General features: G+C 40.2%; 1 long non-coding RNA gene across 1 annotated transcript; it reads right to left on the bottom strand.

Annotated features, from left to right (window-relative positions):
• Positions 1-11,478: 11,478 nt before the first annotated feature.
• On the bottom strand, positions 11,479-11,972 carry LOC132144800 (uncharacterized). Its single transcript, XR_009434408.1, has 3 exons — positions 11,922-11,972; positions 11,730-11,794; positions 11,479-11,639 (listed from the first exon to the last, which is right to left on the bottom strand). It is a non-coding gene; the product is annotated as an uncharacterized LOC132144800 (long non-coding RNA).
• Positions 11,973-24,729: the final 12,757 nt, after the last annotated feature.

Raw genomic sequence — 24,729 nt, 5'->3', positions numbered from 1 at the left:
TACACTGTAAGTTCATTGTAATTAGATGTAATGTAATATAAAGTGCAACAAAGAAGTAATATAAAGTAATCTAAGTAGTCAGAATACATGACCTAAACCAAGATTACGTTACTAACTACAGTTTTCTTTTTTTACCTAACTCTGTGAACTGCTATCAACAACTGAGTTCAAATTCAACCCCCAAGTTTATAGTTACCAGCCAAGCTCCAAAACATACAAAAGAAAACATCATTTTGTAAACTATAGTATTTATTTTCTATTATCCTTATACAAATCTTCTGTATTTGAGGCACATCCAGAAAGTCTCTAGCCAGGTGGGGACCAGAACATATGTAAGGACTCAATCTGAGGGGATTGCAAAAGCTGCAGGTTTGTTGCTTCTCTGTGGATCATTGGCAGGCAAAATGTTTATTGCCAGAACACTCAACACTGTATAACGTATAATTAAACAAATTACACGCTGTAGCTCTCAAAACTCCCTGGTTACAGCATGAGTTATCGAGTGAGGTTCAGCATCAACCGCAAACCTGCTGTGAAACGTGTTCGAGGAGAGTTTGAGTGAAGAACTTAAATGAGGTCCTGTTACTCACACAAAGCAATAATCACATAACTTCAGAGAAATACTGAATATTTGTGGCAGTTTTATGGTGTTTCTATTTCTGGCATGTTTTGACATTGACGCATATGAACACAACATTGGCACATATCAGTGAATTGGTGGCTCCATTCTAGAAAACAGTCAAACCCTTTCTGGTTGGTTGATTGACAGGTCGTCCAGTCAATCACAGGGCTAACTGAACAGCTGTTCTCTTATAAGTGCCAAACACTATAGAATACCAAAGACATGTCACTCATATTGTTTTAAATGGTGAAAAATGCAACACTCAATAGAGCATCACAGTCCCGCCCACAGCCCGAGAGAGCTTTGGTGCGAACTTTTTCCTCAAGTGAATTTTATTTTATATAGTGAATGTGCAGTAATAGCAGTTCTTTCAGTATTAATCTTGTAAATAAATAGTGTTTTATATAGATATTTTGTATTGATTTTTATATTTTTCATCTTGTATTTTATATTGTGTGCGTGTTTGAAAGCGGTTAACGATAACGTCAGCAACATGGTGCAGTGCTTTGTACCTGACTGAAATCACAGCTCAGTCGTCAACACATGTCGTTGCCATTACACAAATGTTCAGTAAATACACAAAAAGGTATGCCTAGGCTAAATATTGTTTTGACAATGGCATCATAAAATGCTTGATATGACTCATACCATATAAAGGCTACAGTAGCCTAGCTAAAGTGGACGATAATGCTAACTAACATTACCAACCTCCCTGTAAAACTCACCAAAAGACCTTTGTAGGTCTTGTCCCTCATGCTGGCCCTTACAAAACCCACAAGCTGATCCTCGGACACGCTACACTCAACTAACGTTACATGACCCTATCTGAAGTGGGTTTCACCCCTTTGAAAACTTTTGTTTTCCTCTTTGAAAAAAGCCATCATGGCAGCCAAGGAGATCACGATTGCACTGATAAGTCTACCGTGCAAAAACGCAACACAGGTTTTTATTTTATTTTATTTTTTTATTAATGATCTTCAGTCTTCACGGACCTTCGCGGGGTTTAACCAGACGGGTACACGAGTTCCACCAATCAGATGCATCACTCTGGGATTGTTCAGGATTGTGGGTAATGAAGTACTTAGCCAAGACATCGCGAATAAAAGGCATTTATCTCAAAACAAGGTTAGTGCCCCATGAACCTTTGGCGTTTATATGAGCATATACTATCGCTTAGTACCATGTATGGTTACGTTTTTATGGCTTATACCCCAACTGTCAATGCAGAAATTGTATTGAATTTTTACTTCCGGCACTGGCTGTGGGCGGGACTGTGATGCTCTATATGGCCTCTAAATCGCAGGAAGCCCCGCCTTCTGAATGAAAGAGCCAATCAGTGAAGTCAGCGCGTCACCGCAGCTGCCATTAGAAGTCAGGACTGCGCATGCACACTGGCTGATCTAGATATTTGAGCAAAAGGGACAACATTTATGACAAAGTTGTTGTCAGATTTCTTTGGGAATTTCAAATATGAAATTTAATCCTAAACTTAGTGAACAGTGTTGGAGAATTTGATGTTTCCCAATTCAAAGAGATTGGAGCTGCACTTGGATGCCCGAAAAGAGTTTCAAAGATGGCCGCTGAGTGACATGACTTGTCTTAAAGAGACTTTGTAAGTACAGTAATTAAGTAATTTGTTCATGGCACTAAATTATTGTTAGACAAACTATATATATATATATATATATATATATATATATATATATATATATATAGTGCTATAATATAAGTGCTGCAAATGATTAATCACTTCCAAAATGAAAGTCTTTGTTTATATAATATATGTGTGTACTGTGCATATTTATTATGGATATTTAAATAAACAAACACATGCATGCATATATTGAAAATAAGTTATGTTTTAATATATTTTAAATATATTTATATATAATATAAATTATATGAATATAAATATATACATGTAAATACCTGTAAATATTTTCTAAATATATACTGTGTGTGTGTTTATATATACATAATAAATATGCACAGTACACAAACATATGTAAAAAATAAAAAAAAATAAACTTATTTTGGATGTGATTAATAGCTTGACAGCACTAATAAACATAACTAATATATATGATTTGATTGATACAAAGACGTATGATTTAAAACAAAAAAGCATGATCCACCTCTAAACCTATAATCCTCTGTGGCAGATCGTACAAATATCATATGAATTTGCCCCCAATTCACAAAACATAAATCATTCAGAATTGCCATTGGAGTATACATTTAATGTTGGGAAAAGATAGTGATGACTCTCAGACACAGAACAATTGTTGTAAATTAAATTACTTCTAAAATAGAATGTATTTGTTTAAATGCTAATAATTAATAAAGAACAGATGACAATCTTATGTTTATCTCTGTTATGCTCACAAAGGCTGCATTTGATGAAGTGCATGAAACATTTTTTTTTGAAAAACCTTTTTTGATGCATAATGTTTATTTTATCATTCAAGTCTTATGTAAGATAAAATAATAATAGTAATACTTTTTTCAAGGACACATTAAATTGATTAAAAGTGACAGTAAAGACATTTGTAATGTTATAAAATATTTCTATTTCAAACAAATGCTGTTCTTTTGGATAATGTATAATGTTTTGAATGTATAATGCTCTCAATGTTTTCAACATTAATAATAAAAAGATCCATTATTAATATTCCTGAAGGTGAATGTGACACTTAAGACTGGAGTAATGATGCTGAGAATTCATCTTTGATCACAGAAAAAAATTACATTTTGAAATAAATATATATATATATATATATAAAAAAAACAGTCCATTTACAATGTAGAAATATTCCACAATATTATTATTATTATTATTATTATTATTATTATTATTATTATTATTTACTATATTTTGATCAAATAAATGATCCTTGATGAGTATAAGAGACTTATTTCAAAAGCAAAACACACTGTACAAACTGTATATTCTATGGCCATTCACCAACCCTACACCTAACCCTCACAGGAAACTTTGTGCATTATTAGTTTCTCAAATAAACTCATTCTGGATGATTTATAAGCATTTTGAAAAATGGGGACATGGGTTATTTCCTCATGAGTCACCCTCTCCTTGTAATAGAGTTGTGTCCTGATATGGCACAAAAACAAGAGCACACACACACACACACATATACAGTTGTGTTCAAAATTATTCAATCCCCTTGACTTGCAAGACAATTTGCTGTGGAGGATAACATTTTATGAAATCAATTTAACAAAGGCATCAGTAAAGTATTAGAGAAAGTTTGTTAATACACTTTTGAGTGATTCTGAGAATGGAACATTGATGAATCATGATAAAATTCGAATTGGCTCTAAACATTCATGTTCACAATTATTCAACCCCCTTTGTGCAGAATCTTTTATTCTTTAAAATCACCAATAAACGCTGTCTGTAAGTGTTTAGAAGCTTCTGTCACCTCTCTACTACAGTTTTGGCCCATCCCACGCCTGAAAAAGCTTTCAGATCACTGATAATCTTTGGTTTTCACATTGTCACTGCTTTCTTCAGATTCAACCAGATATTTGAAATGAGAATTAAGCCTGGAGACTGAACAGGTCACTCAAGTACATTCTATGACTGATCCCTGAACCAAGCAGTAGTAGATTTGGATGTGTACTTTGGGATGACTGTCCTGCAGTCATGACTGATCATCAGCTTTAGTCTTTGCACCAAAGGAATCACAATTCTTGTCAAAATGGCCTGACACTTTAAAGAATCCATGATGTCCTTCATACAGTCATGATTTCCACTTCCTGCTACAGTAAAGCAACCCCATAACAGGACTGATCCACCTCCAAGTTTGAGTATGGAGATGGTGTTCTTCTGCTTATGAGCTTTGCCTTTTATTGCAGCAGACATACCGCTGATCAATGGGTCCAAAAAGTTCCAGTTTGGTCACATCACTTCATAAAACATTCCTCCAGAGCTCCACAGGTCTACACAAATTAATTTTATCAAGTTGGCTTTTTGTTCTTCTTGATCAAGAGTGGTATTTATCAAGATGTCTCAACATGAAGGCCATACTTGTCTAGTGTTCTTCTTACACACTGCATTGAAATGGTTTTCCTCCTTTCATCGGGTCATCTTGCAAGTCTTTGGCTGTACATTGCAGGTTTTTTCTCAGTTGCTCTGATTAAACATTTTATGATATTGTGCTTTTTCTTCCACAACCTCTTAAAGGTTTTCTGGTAAAACACATTTTAAGCTAATGAATAAGGCTGAGAACTGTGTCTCTAGGAACTTTCAATGTCTTGGAAATCATCATACAGCCTTAGCCTTTCTAAAGTACTACGATATTTCTTCTCTTTTGCTTTTGTGAGATCTCGGTTGACATTTTTGCTACTCAACTTCAATACATGCATGGGCCAAACTGTATGTGTAACAGCTCAACCTAATTCTGTTTTTAATAAACTTTCTAAAGGCTTAATTGTGTTTTGAGACTGTTTTATTCCCACCATGCAAATAAGTGAAAAACAGCAATGTTGAATAATTATGACATAGCAGTATTATTAAAAAATCGTATAACTCAAATATATTACATTATATATTGACAATATCACTTTTAATATGCCAGTGAACTGTTATAAATGCAAGTTTTATTATATCCTGGATCTTCAGAAAAGCTTGTATTTGTAAAGTACTGCAGTCTCTAGGGGGTTGAATAATTTTGAACACAACTGTATATACTGTATATACTCTATTAGATCTCAAAGCTAACAGAGATCCAAACATCTCTCAAACAGATATATTGGTCACTAGAGGGCACTTGAGTTCCACTGGGACTGTTGGGAGAGAAGTAGAGTAAATATGCAGTAATCTTGTACATAAGTGGGTATGGTCTTTCTGTGAGTGTGATTCAGAAAATCTGCACTGTGTGTGGGTGTATCTGCTTTAATAAAGAGCAGAAATAAGTTGAGTAGACTGCTGTAATCGGCATGTCGCCGTCTCTCTCTCTGTGATACGCCGGCTGTTAAATCAGGGCTGTCAGCTCTCGCATCTCTGATGGGCGGCTGCTGTTTGAGCCACACGCCTCCAGACAGCTGAAGATGCACTCTGAGGACGCTCAGGGCTCCCAAGACATGAGCGTCTGTCCTCTAGGTGCAGTCTTTCTGTTCTTAGCTGTTTCTCTGTGAGGCGATTAAGCTAAGTCGGGTCAGACTGATGGTATTTATGAGATCAGTGCACATGAACGCTACCGAAAAGTTGTAATTATTGACAGGACGCGCAAGATTTCTTTCAAGACTGTAGCAGAACGAGACTGCTAAAAAGCATTGATTATTCACCTAATGCATGTCTTTTGCTTTTCATGTTTGTGGTACCGCTAAAAGGGTTCCTGTTTTTGTTGGGGAATGAAAAAGAGAGAAAGAAGCATAAAATTGGCCATCACGTCCACTTTATTCAGATATACATCACACAATGACCATTTCTAAGCTCATAAGTAGACACTTCCCAGGAGACACTTCCAAGGCTGCATTACTTACATGGCATGGTAATTGCTACACTTTTTCTTTCTTTTCTGGCTTGTTTTGTGTGGTCATGGCAACCAGACCAGGCACTATTGTAATTGATGAGTAAACAGGATGTTTTCTGAATATAGCATGTGCCCTTTAACCTCATGTTTCAAAAGACTGGGCGTGAGGCATCATATGGCTCTGGCCAAAACAACACTGGCACACTTTTTTTTCTTTTTCTTTTACTTTACTAAAGCATTTGAGTGAGCTGATGGGTTTTGTAATTTTTTACAGCAGGTATCTTTACTTTATAATGCTGACTTTTGTAAATGCAGTATTCTATAACATTCTCTATTGAGCCTAGTTTAGATGGAAAAGAGGTGTTTGCATAAAGAAGAATGACTGAATTCATACACTTGTGGTGCAAAGCATCAGTGCTGATGGTAACGCATGACAAGTTGCATGAGTTACATAATCAGAATAATGCATTACTTCCCATAACAAGTAACTGGGTAATGCAATATTGTAATGCATTCATTTTAAAAGTAACTTTCCCCAACACAAATAGCTGGTAAATTTGGATATGAGGTTAAACATGACAGGTTTTACACTGAAATAATGTGTGCTGAAGTGGCAGTTTTTAAGTAAAAAATTTAATATAAAGGAAATGCATTTGATAAATGTTTTTAGATTTTTCCTCGGTAGCCAGTAGACAAACCTATGTTAGCCAGAGCTGGAGTCAAAACCCAGACTGAAGACTAGATCCCTCCCGTCCCACCATTGACTTTGAACACTGAGCCTGATCTGTTTAAATGTGGCCGTACACATCCATTCGCTTTTGCTCAGAAACTGCTAGAACAATTGCTTGATTTGCACAAGTTTTTTAAAGTTCATGCCATTGTGTCCAAGTAACAGAGTTTGAGAAGAACCTCAAATGTTTAATACTATTTATTAGCAAACCATACATACAATGGAAGGCTTATTTATTCAGCTTTCAGTTGATGTATCAATCTCAATTTCAAAAATGGACCCTTATGACTATTTTTGTGGTCCAGGGTCAAATATGTTCTTGTTTCTTTGGAGTGTCCTGCAGAACAGGCTCTCCAATATTTTAAATGAGCTAAACTACAAAATATTTTATGTACAACACTTATAAAAATTGATTGGCGCTGTTTTAGAGGGAAAAAAAAATTGAATGTGGGAAGTCACTGCATATCACACACATAAATCATTTCAAACTTGTCTGCGACTTGTGACGCGTGAAATGTTTTGTATGGGCTAAACGTAACCAGCTGTGAAAGTAAAACCATTATCAGACATCAACATTGTGTTGTAACAGACTGTACATCATTTGTACACTAAGAATTTTACATAATTATGATTTATATTACCTGACACTGGAAAACCATTGAAGCAAGTTCTTTAAGTTGGTTTATTAAGCAGCCATTTTGGTACTGAAATGGGGAAAGATGGATAACTCAGAAAGTGTTTTCATGCCTACTGTTTAATATGTCAAATCTCCAACTGTTCCTAAGCTTACATTTTTTTTTTGCCTGGCTAAGCTAATGCTCAATGATTAAATAGTTAATTACAACCTTTAAAGTGTCCCTATCACACCATTTCCTTATTATGCCACTGAAGGTTGCTTCAGTAAAACAGGTTTACATGCATGCAAGGTCAAAAAACATGTTAGTTTTCTCAAAAAATAGATTTAATTTTACCTCATTTATAAATGATTCGTAAACGACTCATGCGAAGCAATTCAAGAATCAGTCTCTCCAAACCCCTCCTTTCCGTAAGCTCTCACTGCTGTGATTGGTCAGATGGCACAGTCCTTTGTGATTGGTCCAGAGCCGTAGAGAGATTAGCTCTGGATTGGTCTACTGCGTACAACACGTGTCACCCATTGCCATGACAGAATGATAGTCCAGAGATTGCGAGATTATTATTATTTTTTGATAGACAATAACTTTATCATGCACTGTCGGCTTCACAACTTTGCAGATAGTTTATGTTCACATACAGCTACATGACACAGGTGATATTCGAAAAGGCATAATAGGGGCACTTTAAGTCAATTTTAAACCACTTGGAAATCTGTCACCACCTACTAAAATATCATTAAATATTTGTGATATAAATTCTGATATTAAAATATTTTAATTTCCCAAATACACAAGTCTGGCAAAGAATGGTGAACAATAATAAATTTAGGAAATGTTTTTAGCAAATATTATTAGAATTAGCATATTAGAATGAATTCTGAAGGATCATGAAGACTAGAGTAATGATGCTGAAAATTCAGGTTTGGGCACGGAAATAAATTAAATCTATTTTAACATATAAAAATAGAGAACTAATGAAATAATAATGTTTTTAATATATTTTTAGCAAATAAATGCAGCCTTGGTTTACATGAAATCGTACCAAGCTCAAACCAAACTCATAGTGTATATGGACACCTAGTGGTGTGGATGTATCAAGCAAATGTTTTCAAATGGTTTCACACATTTACTATTGTAGAAATGGGCTATTCACATTTAAAAATAATTAATTTGTCAAAAGGTAAAATATTAGATATGTGGTAGCCTAATTACTGAAATAATCCGAATGGGGTCAGTCCACACCTTTTCTTAGGCCACTAATATGACTGGAATCTTTATCTTGTGTTCGTGTACATCAGGTTAGTATTTATTTATTCATTTATTTATTTATTTATTTTTGAGTGAAACAGGTACACAACACAGAGTGTACTTATTTAAAGAAAAAATATGATTATGAGCACTTCAGTATTTTAATAAATAGTCTAGGTTGCAACATATGGTTTGGCTTCTTCAGTGACAAGTTATATATTGCACTCCATACTCCCTCATAAATTTGATCTGGTTGTAGAATGTCTCACAGCAATTTAAACAGTGAATTCATTATCCATCTCGCTGCGGACGCTGTAGTGAGACAGCTGAGACAGCAGCATGAGCCTTTGTTATGAAGGTCTCTGGAAGGTCTTTGGCACGCTACAGAAGAAGGCTTGAAAAGAGGGGAATACATCAAGCAATTCATCTTAAAGAGGCAAATAGACACAGGAAGTGCTCATCATACAAAGTTTCAAGCATTGTTCAAATAAGTACAAGCTAGAAAGAGAAAAATGAATGAAAAGAGAAAAAAAAAATCAGCATTCCAGAAAGGGATTGGAAGATCATTCCACCAGCCAGGAACGGTAAATGAGAATGTTCTGGAAAGTGATTTTGTGCCTCTTTGTGAGGGTACCATTAGGCCTCACTCACTCATAGATCTCAGACTTCTGGAGGGGACGTAGATTCGTAAAAGTGAGTGGAAGTAGGCGGGTGCTGAGCCTGTGGCTGTTCTACATGCAAGCATCAGTGTCTTGATCTTGATGCAAGCCCTAATCAGCAGCCATTGCAAGGAGATAAAAATAGGTGTAACATGGGCTCTTTTGGGCTCGTTAAAGACCAGTCATGTTGCTGCATTCTGAATTATTTGTAAAGGTTTGACTGTGCATGATGAAAGTCCAGCCTGAAGAGCATTGCGGTAGTCCAGCCTAGAAATGAAAAGGGAATGGACAAGAAGTTGTTGATTATGCTCCTTTATAAAGGGCCTGATCTTTCTGATGCTGTTCAATGCAAACCTGCAAGATCTATCAGTTTTTGCAATGTGGTCTTTGAAAGTCAGCTGGTCATCAAAGATTACACCAAGACTTCTGACTGAACATGGTGGGGTAATTGTTAATGAACCTAACTGTACAGTGAAGTCATGCTGTAGATTTGGAGTGGAAGGGAAGACAAGAAGCTCAGTATTTGCCAGGTTGAGCTGTAGTTGATGTTCTTTCATCCATGCTTAGATGTCCGCCAGGCATCCTGAGATCCATGCAGCTGCCGTTGGATCATCTGGATGAAATCAGATATAGAGCTGTATGTCCTCAGCATAGCAATGATAGGAGAAGCCATGTGCCTGTATGTTGGGACCCATTGTTGTAGTGTATATCAGTGATGCGCGGGTTGATCCGAAATGAGCGGGTGCCTTTATTTATATAGTACTAGACACAATTTTGAAATACATAGGCCTACACTTTGTTGGCTGAATAACTGGCGCGAATACAGTGACCACCTGTCCCAGTTTAAGTTGTACTGTACAGCAATTTTACCCTTTGTCCCGCCTCACGCAAACTGAGCCTCTGTCCCGCTTTTTCATTCGACCCTGCCTAATAAATACACGGATACGTCCATAGGCGTACTGTTAACTTGTGTCCAGTAGTTCAGAGGAGAGCAATAAAAGCGTTTGTCGAGAGGCTGAGACGTACGTCAAGTTGGAGAGCGCACGCGCTGTTCGGTCAGGTTAAGCAGCCATGGCCAGTGTGGCCACGAAAAAGAGAAGATGCACTTTTAATAGCGAATGGACCATAACACATTCTTGGTAAAGACCTGTAGATGGCAAAGCAGAGAGAGCTTTTTGCATTTTATGCAAAAGCAGTTTTTCTGTGGGACATGGTGGAGAATACGACGCGAAGCGACATGGTGCATGTGAGTACCACAGAAAAAAAGCACATCATCAAGAATCATGCCGTACATCACAAACATTCATATCGCTCTACCGACTGCAGTAACAAGTTAGCCCCAGTAATTTTCCAGATTCTGAAATAGCTAAGAAAAAAGCTGTCGAAACATTTACTCTAAAAACTGCTGGGTTGAAAACAACCCAATTTGGCCTGCTGGGTTGCTTTTTTATAGTTTAAAATTACTACATTGCAGGGTTTCAAAAACCGGAGTGGGTGTTTTTTTTGTCATAGCTTAGCTTTTCGCATTTGCTTGATAAGGCAGCGTTTGTGAGCTCAGTGCTGCTTTGCAGCCGTTACCGGAGAAACATACCTCAGTGCCGCCATGAATTGAGTGGAAGGATGTGGGAAACACTGCACTACTAGTCTGAAATGAACCCAAATTGAGCTAGGCATTAAACCTACAAATCTTGTTCATTTTAAATATCACTTTTACACACAAATAATAGCTATAAAAAGGAAAATATTTATTAAAAACAAGAGAAAAGTAAAAAAGTAACATGTAAGAAGAAATGCAGAAAAGGATGGCATTAACAGATACAGAGTTCATAAAGCATTGAACATTTGTTGAATATAACTTAAGATCAAATTGGACTTTGTTCAATCTTATATATTGTATAAAAATATACAAAATCACTATTATACAATAAATGTACAATTAGTTAGGTTCTTTAACAACTATTCTAGAATCACAGTACACAAATAAACCATAACATTAGCATTGATATTATAACAGACATGTGTGTGAAAGAATGTGAGCATGTGTATGAATGACAGAGTGTAAACTCTACTAAACACAGAACATAATTGATGTAGTCATGAAGAAGCCCCATCAGCACATGTGACATCTTCTACATCATCCGGGGCAGCGTCCTCCTTTAAAACCACTGCTGCATCAGTTTAGAGGAAAGGACATTCTCTTCTTTGACCAGTGTTCATCCTAGTCACCACCTGCTCTTCATCAGTGGCCTAAAAAGAGAAACAAATCGGAAAAAATAAAACATTTAATTAAACTATCCATTTTCAGGTAGAGGTGTATAAGGATTGTGTGAACTTTACCTTTAAGAAGGAAGACCAAGAATGATGACTCTCCAAATCAGACAACTCCAAAGTTGGTTTGAGTTCTGCAATGAAAAACAGACATCAAATGGTTTTAATGAAATGAGCACGTAATCACATTGTTGATGCATCAAAATGTTAAGTAAACTGGCGGGAGACAACAGAAACATTTATTTTCTAAAAATAACTTACATAAAATCTAAAAAGAATGATGATGTCCCATGTCTCTGGCTTTTAACATCTACAAAAACAAAGAAACAAACATTATTTTACTCTTAGTAAAAAACAACAACAACTGATAACTGATAACATGAAATTATGAAGTTTACTTGCCTTAAACGATCTTTCCCTCTCTTCCAAAGAAGCAGAGAAAACCTCCTCCTCACACAAGCAGACTTCTGTCCCCTTAACTCCAGTTAGTTAGAGTTCTGCAAAGAGGGACATCAATGGTTTCAATAAAATATGAACATATAATCACACTGTTGTTGCATCAAAATGTTAAGTAAACCGGCGGGAGACAACAGAAACATTTATTTTCTAAAAATAACTTACATAAAATCTAAAAAGAATGATGATTTCCTATGTCTCTGGCTTTTAACATCTACAAAAACAAAGAAACAAACATTATTTTACTCTTAGTAAAAAAAATAAACAACAACAACTGATAACTGATAACATGAAATTATGAAGTTTACTTGCCTTAAACGATTTTTCCCTCTCTTCCAAAGAAGCAGAGAAAACCTCCTCCTCACACAAGCAGATTCTGTCCCCTTAACTCCAGTTAGTTTGAGTTCTGCAAAGAGGGACATCAATGGTTTCAATAAAATATGAACATATAATCACACTGTTGTTGCATCAAAATGTGTATTAAACAGGCAGGACACAACAGAAACATTACTTTTCTAAAAAAAATAACTCACATCAGTCTCATAAGAATGAAGTTATCTTGTCCCTGGATTTCAACATCTACAAAAACAAACATTTTAGTCTTAGTAAAAATAAAGATAACTTGATGGAATTCTGACGTTTACTCGCCAAGAAGAAGAAGCTGAGAACACCTCTTCCTCCTCAGACAGTGTGTGACTCTCACACAAACAGCTTCTGTGTCTTTAACTCTCAGTGCAGACACAGTGACGACACGAGCTCGATATGTCTGAAATATTACATGCAAAACATACTTTTAACGATTACCACTTCAACAGCCTCAAAATAATTATGCTAGTCTTTACTACAAAATGCCGTTTCCTTTAAGAGACTAACATACATTCAGTTTAACCGTGAAAAATAAGAACAAATTAACATGAGTGTAACCACAACTGTCTATTAACACCTCAAAAAGTGCAGATAATGTAAAATATTATGTAAATATGACATAAGACATTCACGGACGGTATATTAAAAATACCTCTTCCGTTCCATAACATTAAATGAGGCCGTTATGACCTCCGTGTCTGAGGCGAAAACTGCGTCCGTTTTTTTAAATATAACAATTAGCTCATTTGTTTCCGCCTTTCATAAAACCTTCCGCCTTTCATACAAAACTTTAACTTACCATAAAGGATCTTAACGTGAAGTGCATTCTCTCCTTCACGTCCGCGTTCTCAACCCAGCCCTGCTGGGTTAAAATTCGAGACCAATTTTCAACACAAACTTGAGTTAAAACAACCCAAAGTCCTAGGCAGCGGTCTCAACCCAGCATTTGGGTTGAAAAAACACCCCAGCGTATTTTAGTGTTGGGTGATATTTTTGGGTCAGGTAGTGTCTTAATCTTGTCATGTTGTCTGGTCTGTTTCCCTGGGTGTCCACTAGTGGTCTCACTTCCCCATAGGCACCTCACCGCAGGCACTACAATTCCCACAAGGCCTTGTCCCTTCATCACAGTAATTGCACTCCTGTAAATTGCACTCAGGTGTCTTCACTTGATAGTCATTACCCTGCCTATATTAACCAGTCTGTTTCTGTTTGTTTTGATGGAGTCCTTACTTTCCGTCACCCAGTTTCCTCGCGTTCTTAGTTTCAAGTTCTTATTCCTGTTCCTATCCCTGTTTGTTTGTTTTGGATTTATTTTTGGTTTTGACCCCCTGCTTGTTGGATTCTGATTTTGGATTACCCATTAAAACTCTCACTGCTTTTGGATCTCTCGTCTTCTGTGTTCCTGTGTTCCCAGTCATAACAGAAGGACTCCATCATGTCGAGATCCAGCGGTGTGGGACTTCATACCTGTTCCCCAGCCAGTATGATGAAGCGAAGGGCGAGATGGGACAAGGTGTTCGCCATCCCAGCACCACTACACAGTATGGCAGCCGGCCCAGCGCCACAACACAAGGTGGCCGCCACTGTATAAGATGGCCGCCGGTCCAGAGTCATGGCACAAGATGGCCGCCTGTCCAGCGCCTCTGCACAAGATGACAGCCACCGTTGACCCTCCAGAGTCGAGTCAGGTTCCCGTTGACCCTCCAGAGTTGAGTCAGGTTCCCGTTGGCCCTCCAGATTTGGGTCAGGTTCCTGTTGACCCTCCAGATTCGGCTCAGATTCCCGTTGACCCTCCAGAGTCGGGTCAGGTTCCCATTGACCCTCCAGAGTTGGGTCAGGTTCCCGTTGACCCTCCAGAGTCGGGTCAGGTTCCCGTTGACCCTCCAGAGTCAGGTCAGGTTCCCGTTGACCCTCCAGAGTCAGGTCAGGTCACCGTTGACCCTCCAGAGTCAGGTCAGGTCACTGTGGACACTCCAGAGTCAGGTCAGGTCACCGTGGACACTCCAGAGACAGGTCAAGTCACCGTTGACACTCCAGAGTCAGGTCAAGTCACCGTTGACACTCCAGAGTCAGGTCAAGTCACCGTTGACACTCATGAGTTAAGCACTACCACAGTTAGACCTCAGGAGTCAAGTCAAGTCATCGGTGATCTTCAAGGGCAAAGTCAAGTCACCAATGATCTTCATGGGCAAAGTCAAGTCACCAGTGTTCTTCATGGGCAAAGTCAAGTCACCAGTGTTCTTCATAGGCAAGATCAAGTCGCCATTGATCTTCATGTGCAAAGGCAAGTCACCAATGATCTTCATGTGCAAAGTCAAGTCACCAGTGTTCTTCATGGGCAAAGTCAAGTCACCAGTGTTCTTCATGGGCAAAGTCAAGTCACCAGTGTTCTTCATGGGCAAGGTCAAGTCGCCATTGATCTTCATGTGCAAAGGCAAGTCACCAATGATCTTCATGTGCAAAGTCAAGTCACCAGTGTTCTTCATGGGCAAAGTCAAGTCACCAGTGTTCTTCATGGGCAAAGTCAAGTCACCAGTGTTCTTCATGGGCAAGGTCAAGTCACCATTTATCTCCATGTGCAAAGGCAAGTCACCAATGATCTTCATGTGCAAAGGCAAGTCACCAATGATCTTCATGGGCAAAGTCAAGTCACCAGTGTTTTTCATTGGCAAAGTCAAGTCACCAGTGTTCTTCATGGGCAAAGTCAAGTCACAGACTATCTTCATGGGCAAAGGCAATTCACCATTGATCTTCATGAGCAAATGCAAGTCACCATTGATCTTCATGAGCAGAGTCAAGTCACCAATGATCTTCATGAGCAGAATCAAGTCACCATTGATCTTCCTGAATCCAGTCTAAACACCATGGAACTACCAGAGTCTCTCCACGTCTCTGCCGAACTACCAGAGTCTCTCCACGTCTCTGCCGAACTACCAGAGCCTCTCCACGTCTCTGCTGAACTACCAGAGCCTCTCCACATCTCTGCTGAACTACCAGAGCCTCTCCACGCCTCTGCTGATCTACCAGAGCCTTTCCACGTCTCTGCTGAACTACCAGAGCCTCTCCACGTCTCTGCTGAACTACCAGAGCCTCTCCACGTCTCTGCTGAACTACCAGAGCCTCTCCACGTCTCTGCTGAGCTACCAGAGCCTCTCCACGTCTCTGCTGAACTACCAGAGCCTCTCCACATCTCGGCTGAACTACCAGAGCTTCTCCTCATCTCTGCGGAACTTCCAGAGCCTCGTCACGTCTCAGCCGAACTCTCTGAGCGCCCGACTGATCCTGTCGTGGCCACGGAGGCCACCCTTAACTCTGTTTCAGACTTGTCTAACCAGACTTGCTCTCCTGTGTCATGGATCCCACTGTGGTGGTCTTCTGCGCCGCCCGGGTGGGCTTCTGTCTCGACCGCATGGATGTGGTGGTCTTCTGCGCCGCCCTGGTGGGCTTCTGTCTCGACCGCACGGATGTGGTGGTCTTCTGCGCCGCCCTGGTGGGCTTCTGTCTCGACCGCACGGCTGTGGTGGTCTTCTGTGCTGCCCTGGTGGGCTTATGTCTCGACTGCACGGATGTGGTGGTCTTCTGCGCCGCCCTGGTGGGCTTCTGTCTCGACCGCATGGCTCCAATTCCACCTTGCTCCACCCTGGATTCCTGCCCTGTTTCGGTCCGGCCCTGGGCCACTGAACTTTGCGTTCTCTCCTGGACTTGTGTTTTGTTGTTGTTTTGTTTTAGTTTTTTGTTTTTCTCTCTGTTTCCCTCTATGGACCTGGCCCTCTGTCCCTCCCCCTGGTCCTCCGCTAGTCCACCTCCCTCCTGGTCTCGTTGTTGTTGTTGTTTTTGTTTTTTGGCACTTCCTTTCTCTGTTACCCTCTATTACCTGGCCCTCCGTCCCTCCCCTTGGTCCTCCGCCGGTCCACCTCCCTCCTGGTCTCCTTGTTTTTGTTTTTTGCACTTCTTGTCTCTGTTTCCCTATATTACCTGGCCCTCCGTCCCTCTCCCTGTTCCTCCGCCGGTCCACCTCCCTCCTGGTCTCTGTGTTCCTTGGTCTTTTCGGGTGGAGCATCTGGTAGCTGCTCCGTGGAGGAGGGGGTAATGTCAAGGTGTCTGGTCTCTGTTTCCCTGGGTCTCCACTAGTGGTCTCACTTCCCCATAGGCACCTCACCGCAGCCACTACAATTCCCACAAGGCCTTGTCCCTTCATCACAGTAATTGCACTCATGTTAATTGCACTCAGGTGTCTTCACTTGATAGTCATTACCCTGCCTATATTAACCAGTCTGTTTCTGTTTGTTTTGATGGAGTCCTTACTTTCCATCACCACAGTTTCCTCACGTTCCTAGTTTCAAGTTCCTGTTCCTGTTCCTATCCCTGTTTGTTAGTTTGTTTTGGATTGATTTTTGGTTTTGACCCCCTGCTTGTTGGATTCTGATTTTGGATTACCCATTAAAACTCTCACTGCTATTGGATCTCTCGTCTTCTGTGTTCCTGTGTTCCCAGTCGTAACAAATCTTTTAGTCGGTGGTTTTAAAATATAGGCAATTTATTACAAAAAGCTTGAAATGTCTTCTTTTAAATGAAAATATTAAAACCAAAATAAATACTATCTGATTACGTAATCCTTATGATATGTGTATTTCTCTCTGGTGTTCAAGGCGAGTCCGCATCGTCAACTTCATCTTAGCAGTGACACAGAAAACACTAGTTTATTATTAAACAATTAAATGTCTCCTTGCTAATTTAGACACATGCATAATCATTACTTTACCAGTTCTTTGTCGCAAGCCTTATTTATGCGGTCATAACGCATATTATCCTGTAGGCTATAGCCTATTTAAGTAATTAAATTAATATAAAGGAAACCCGACTGGTTTTGTCCAGTTTCTTGTTCTGTGAAAGAAACAATTATACCTTTTTAAAAACTTGTTATAGTATTTTTGCTATGAAAGGAAGGAGAGAGACAGATCTGTAGCTATCTGTAAGTATAGTGTTTAATCTAGGTTTTTTGAGCAGTGGGGTTACCCGAGCCTTCTTGAATGCAGTGGGGAAAGTGCCTGTGAGGAGAGATGTTGATAATGTGTGTGAGTGGTGGTAAATGTGTAGAGAAGATTGCTTGGAGAAGGTGTGAGGCGATTGGGTCTAATGGGCATGTTGTAGGATGGCTCGAGAGGAGAAGTTTGGATACAGGGTGTCCGCGGGGTCTTAAAAAGTATTAAAAATTGAAAAATAAATTCAAAGAAAATGAAGACCCTTAAAAAAGTATTAAAAAGTCTTAAATGGGTCATATGACGTTGCTAAAAAGAACATTATTTTGTGTATTTGGTGTAATGAAATGTATTTATGTGGTTTAAGGTTCAAAACACACATTATTTTCCACATACTGTACATTATTGTTTCTCCTCTATGCCTGAAACACTTCGTTTTTACAAAGCTCATTGGTCTGAAAAGTGAAGTGTGCTCTGATTCACAAATCTGAATATTTCGGCTGAACTGTTCTGTAACAGTGTTGTAAATCCAACTTAACCACTGATTTTTAGCTGTGTCCACTTTTGGAAGGCCAAACAAAGTATTTTTGCTTTCACAACAAAACATTGCGTCTCCTCCACAATGTGGCAACGGCAGCAACAGAGAGAATAAAAGTTACAGCTTCTTTCTTTGCGTGAACATTTGGGCAGTGTTGTGCAAATCTTCCCACATCATGACTTAGACATGTGGGGGCATGTTAGAATGAGCCATTTTAGGTAGAAGTGGTTGACTCTTAACTTTTATGAAGAGGCTGGGGATGGGCTGGGATGGCGATTCCGGTCAGCCTTAATCTGTTGACGTCTTACAGTGTGCTGTAAATGAGGATTAGCCTGATTCCAAGTCTCCTCACTTCTCTGAATCCAGTCATTAACTGTAGGAACGTTAGACGGTTCTCCTGACCATGGAAACAGGGGTGGTTGATATCCCAGAATTTATGGAGGGTATATCCCAGTGGCTTAAAGAAAATCATCTGACACTTAACGTCAAAAAGACGGTATCTATGTGCTTCTCAATTAGAGGAAAAACTAAATGTACTATTAAAATAGATCAAGAAGCCATAGAGGAAGTTGAGGAATTAAAATTTTTAGGTATTATTCTGGATCCCCAACTCAAATTCAATACACACATTAACAAACTCTGTAAGACTGTTCGGACAAACCTAAACTGTTTTAGAATGATTAGGCATCATATACCTGTCAAAGCAGCCTTGCTGTTTTTTCATGCTATGATACTTTTTTCATTTATCTTATTGTGTTACTGTATGGGGCCAAGCCTCCCAGACAACAGTCAAACCCATCATGTCATTATACAAACAAGCACTGAAAATAATGGATCAGAAACCAATTATGTGGCAACACTGTTTGATTGTACAGAAATACAAGCTTTTAAATTTTGACAGTTTTATTAAGTTCTCTTTTCTTAAGCTGATTTTTAAATGTATAAATATTCAAGCTCCAGCCGTACTCTGTCCTTTTGTGACAAAAATAAACACAAGGAGAGTTGTCACTAGGAGAGCAGCGGGTGGCAACTGCATAGCAGAGGGGCGCAAAACCACTTTTGGCCACCTTAAGTTTTTCAGTGATAGGGACCCATTTTTGGAATGATTTACCAACGGAAATAAAAACAGAAACCAACCTGAAAACATTTAATAGAAAGGTGAAACACTGGCTGAAAGAAAATCAAATATGTGGACATTGACTCATTTTTGTTGCAATGTATTGTCTGTGCTGGATGTGATGTGTTGTGTTGTGTTGTGTTGTGTAATGTGGTCGGGATTGTGTAAAATGTTAATGTTACTGTTTATAAGGTATTTGTTGCATGCTTGTGTAGTTTACACTATGTAATTTTACTAATTATATATTTGGTATATGTTTTTAGAAAGGCCTGACCAGGGACTGGGGTTGCAAATTAGCCTATTGGCTAGAAACCTTTTATGCAACACATTTACACATTTTGTTATGGCTTTGTCTATGATAATTATGTATGTAACAATGTGTGCTGCATTGTCCTTGATAAATAAACTAATAAATAAAATAAAAAATCACCAACATCATTATTTCTCTCCACTGGGTTGAGTTTGCATGAATAAGGAGAGAGAGGGAGGTCAGATGAAACTCGCACTTCTCTGCTTTGGCATAATGTTGGTGCTGGATTAGGCATTTGAGAACCGCCCTGACATGTTGGATATGCTCCTCAAGGCATTCGGAATAGACCAGAATATCGTCAATGTATTTGAGCATGTCCCTGAAGACATTATTGCTGAATGAGTGGAAGATAGATGGACTGTTGACTAGGCTGAAGGGCATAACCTGATATTCATAGTGACCAGTGGTCGTGGAGAAGGCAGCTTTCATCACCTGCCAAAATCTGAATGAGATTATAAGCATTGCATAAATCCATCTTGAAAATCCACAATTTTCAATTGTTCCAGTGCAGAGGGTACTAAGGGTAGTGGGTAACAAAATTTAACAGTCATTTAATTGGGGCCCCAGTAATTGATACAAGGATGGAGACCACCCTCCTTCTTCTTCATGTAGAAAAACCCTGCTGATGCTGGGGAGGTCGAGGGTTGGATGAAGCCTTTAGCCAGTTTCTCCTGAATGTAGTTGTCCATGGCTACGGATTCAGGTTGTGATGAGGGAACTATGCGGCCCCTCTGAAGACTAGAGTTGGGCAGAATGTCAATAAGTCTGAGACTCTTTGAGGAGGCTTTTGTGAGGCCTAGATTTTGCTGAATGCTTCACTTAGATCATGATAAACACTGGGTAACCCCGGGTAGTCAGTCTCTGTATCGCTAACCATTAGAAGATGAGGTGGAGTGATGCTGGGAATACAATGGGGAAAACAGTTCTCATTCCAGTGGGTTATCTGAGAATCCTGCCAAGAGATGGTTGGGTTATGCTTGCGGAGCCATGCCAATTCTAGAATGATGGGTGCATGAAAACTTGAAATAATGTACAATTGAATGGTCTCCTGATAAAGAATTCCGGTTGTCATACTAAGTTTCATTGTCATGTGAGTTATCTTTCCTGTGCCCAGGGGGTGCCCGCCGACTGCCTTAACTGCCAAAGGAGAAAGACATTCTATTAGCGTGATACTGCTTTCAGTATCAGGAACAGGAATGCAGTTATCAACATGGAGAGCTAGAATGGATACACTTACCCGAGTTGCGGGATCTCGGCGAGAAGGAGAGAGGCATGACAATCTCATGTGGCCTGGCTCACCACAACATAGTAGACATAGACGGTGGTTAATGCAATGACTAATTCTTCCGTGAATGTAGAGAGTGGTAGTTGAAGCTTGTGCAGACAGCTCTGAAGAGAGACGATAGATCGCTGCTGGATAATTTGTAGCAAAGTCTTATGTAGTGATGGGGAGTCATGGCCTAGTGTTTAGAGAGTTTGACTTCTAACCCTAGGGTTGTGGGTTAGAATCTCGGGCTGGCAATACCACGACTTAGGTGCCCCTGAGCAAGGCATCGTACCCCCAACTGCTCCCCAGGCGCCGCAGCATAAATGACTGCCCACTGCATGGGTGTGTGTTCACAGTGTGTGTGTGTGTGTGCTCACTGCTCTGTGTGTGTGCACTTTGGATGGGTTAAATGCAGAGCACAAATTCTGAGTATGGGTCACCATACTTGGCTGACTCACTCAATTAATTATCTTGTGCTTTGTTCTCCCTCTCTGAATTATGTTGTATTGATAAGGAGTCATCACAAAGTAAGTCTGTTTAGTAATGCTATCTTGTGATCGATATATATAGTAAATGTAAGCTAAAATGTCACCGATTTAACCGGTTAAAACTTGGAGTGGCGATGAGGTCTTAAAATGTATGGAAAGTGTTTTTAAAAAGGTCTTAAAACGTATTACATTTATCTCCATGATTCCTTTATATACCCTGGGATACTTCTGCCTCAGTTAGGGGACAGAAGGAAAAGGTGGAAGTTTTAGGCATGGATGCAGTTGGTTTGAGTTTGTGTGTGTGTGGAGTTAAGAACTGAGTTTAGAACAATCTTATCTTGCTGAGGTGTCATGGTTGCCATGGTAACCGGGGGCCTGGAGTCATTTGCAGACATCCTGGGACCTAATATGTTTAGAGGGGTCTGTGATCATTTGTTAATCTAATGAATAATTGATTTGAAATCAAATGAAAAATGGTGTGTCTGATTGGTCCAGATGCTACATAGTAAAAATATTACACAATATTACTGCTTTTTCAAATTAAATAAATGCAGGCTTGGTGAGCAGAAAATAATTCTAAACACACACACACACACACACACACACACACATAAATACAGTTAGGTTCATATATATTTGGACACTGGCACAATTTTCATAATTTTGGCACACTCTGTATGCCACCATAACAGAATTAAATTGCCCCTATTATGAACTTTGGAAAATTATCTTTCATCCATGTAACACAGCTCTAAATGAATGAAAACATCCTGCAAAATTTTCAATCTGAAAGTGCACCGTGTATAAAGTTATTGTTCCTCAGTAGAAAGAGTAGACTCTTAATCATTGAAACAAGTCTTTTTTTAAATTGGACCTATTATGCCCCTTTTCACAAGATGTAAAATAAGTGTTTGATGTCCCCAGAGTGTGTATGTGAAGTTTTAACTCAAAATACGTTATAGATATTCTTTTATAGCTTGTTAAAATTGCCACTTTTAGGCTATGAGCAAAAACACATAATTTCCGTGTCTTCCCCTTTAAATGCAAATGCTGGTGCTGCGGGGGAAGACGGTGGAGCTTCAAGAGTTCCGGCAATACAGATGCTAACCTTTGCAAATAAACACTTCACTATGAGTACAAGCCTGTTATCGTTACAGAAAACGTACTCAGTTTAAAAGTCAGTCGACAGGTTTAACTCATTCAAAATACTTCTGCTTCATGTTACACTGTCAGATATGCAAAAGAAATCTATTCTATCTCTTGCTCTGGCTACTGTGTATAGACCACCTGTCTAATTCTTTGTCATCAGTTAGGAACCTAGGTGTGCAATTTGAAACTTTTGCGTTCCCTCAAGAAACTTTGCGTTCCCTCACAAAACTTTTGTGTTCTCTCACAAAGATATTTGCGCTCCCCCGCAAAACTTTTGCATTCTGTCGCAAAAGTATTTGCGTTCCCTCGCAAACCATTTGCGTTATCTCGCAAAACATTTGCGTTCTCTGGCAAAGATATTTGCGTTCTCTTGCAAAACCAGCTGAGCTTGGACATACACTTCCTGTTTACTTTACAGCTTGTAGTGGTTCATACAGTTCCATAAAATCACAATGAAGCGGTTCATAGAGTTTTATTTTGAACTTGGACGAAATAGCACAGTAGGTACAGTTTTGGGACATACTAAAATGCTTAATGTAAAACATTGGATGACTAAATTCAGTACACCTTATTAATAAATCATACAGAATTCTAAATTACGGCCTATGCTCTCAATGTCAAATGCAGAAATGTTAATCCATGTGTGTTACATTTATGAACTTTCTGTTCCCTTATTTGGTCACCTTCCTCCTTGTTTTGGTTAATTGATAATTCCACACCTGTCTCCAGTTCCTTCATTACCTTCTGTGTGTTCAAATACCCGTTCTGTTCAGTTCCTCCTCGTCCGTGATTAAATGTGTCTATGTTAATGCTGTGATTTGTATGTTAACCTGAGATTGTATTATAAGTGTAGTATATTGTCTGTTTTATCCTTCTATCGTCAGTAAACTCATCTTTTCATCCCGATCCTCCTCTAGCACTTTGTCTTTCGTTTAGCACTACACCTATTTGTAACAGAATCACGGAACCAAAACAGTATAGTTTATTTAGTGGCGTTTTTCTTTCTTTTTGGGTTTTTATTTTTGTTTTCCTCCCTCTCCCGGAATGGCCATCCCAGCAGTCCGTCTCCTATGCCTGGAGCAACTGGACCGTTCGCAGGAGGACCATACCAGGGACTTTTTAGATTTGGCGTGCCTTACCCACTTCCCCGACCGCTCGCTCAGGCCGGTGTAGAAGAAGTTTGAGAGTGAGCGGTCGGGGAAGTGGGTAAGGCACGCCTACCAGCGAAAGGTCCCCGAGAGGATTTCACCGCTTTTGTGGAGTGGGTGCTGGAGAAAAATGGATCTTCATTTACCATCAGCACAGCCGAAGAGGATATCTCCAGCCCCACTCCCGACCCAGAGACCAGCCAGCCACCATCAAGCTGCACGTAGCCAGAGCCCGCCGCAGAGCCCGAGCCAATGCAGGACCTCGAGAGCACGACTGACCAGGTGTGTGAGCCGGCAACACCGTGCGTCGTGGGAGTCTTAGTGGAGATCGAGGGGGTGGAGGAAAGCCCTACCCACACTTCCGCGACTGAGGGTGAGCTGTATTCGGTCTGGGGAAAGAATATGGAGCAACTTATGGATCTTATGGACTGGTCTATGGAGGTAATTCCTGAATCCCCTGTGTTTCCGCTGGTTCCATCCAGCCCTGATCCCCTTGTATACCCTCTCAGTCTCCCACTCCTACCTCCTCCAGTCAGTTCCTCTGCTCCATCTCCGCTGGTTCCGCCCAGCCCTGAATTTTCTGTTTCTCCGCTGGTCCCGCCCAGCTCTGAATTTTCTGTTTCCCTGCTGGTTCTGCCAGCTTTGAATTTTCTGTGTCTCCGCTGGTTCCGCCCAGCTCTGAATTTCCTGTGTCTCCGCTGGTTCCGCCCAGCTCAGAATTTTCTGTTTCTCCGCTGGTGCCGCCCAGCTCTGAATTTCCTGTGTCTCCGCTGGTTCCGCCCAGCCTTGAATTTCCTGTGTCTCCGCTGGTTCCGCCCAGCCTTGAATTTTCAGTGTCTCCTGTGTTCCCTCCCAGCCTCCCTCTCCCACCTCCTCCTAGACCTGCCAGTCCATCTGCTCCACTTCCGCTGGTTCCGTCCAGCCCTGATCCTCCTGTGTTTCCTCCCATCCTTTCTCTCTCTCTTCCTCCTAGACCAGCCAGTTCCTCGACGTCATCTCTGTTGGTGCCAGTCAGTCCCACAGCTCACCCTCAGTCCGTGCCATCGGGGCGCGATGGTTCGCCGCTGGACTGCCAGTCTCCAGCTCCGCCTTGGTGTGTTAAGGCCCTGTCTCCGCCTCCAGCCTACGAGCCCTAGAGTCCTCCTCGGTCCTTCGACCCAGCCGCTCTGCCTTGGCTCTTAGCTCCCTCGTCTCCACCGTGGCCTGGTATCCCACCTGCTCCACCGGGCTCCCTCGTCCCTCCGGCTCCAC

Source organism: Carassius carassius, chromosome 8 (assembly GCF_963082965.1).
Source record: "Carassius carassius chromosome 8, fCarCar2.1, whole genome shotgun sequence".
Lineage (NCBI taxonomy): Eukaryota > Metazoa > Chordata > Actinopteri > Cypriniformes > Cyprinidae > Carassius > Carassius carassius.
This window is presented reverse-complemented; position numbering and strand designations above follow the sequence as displayed.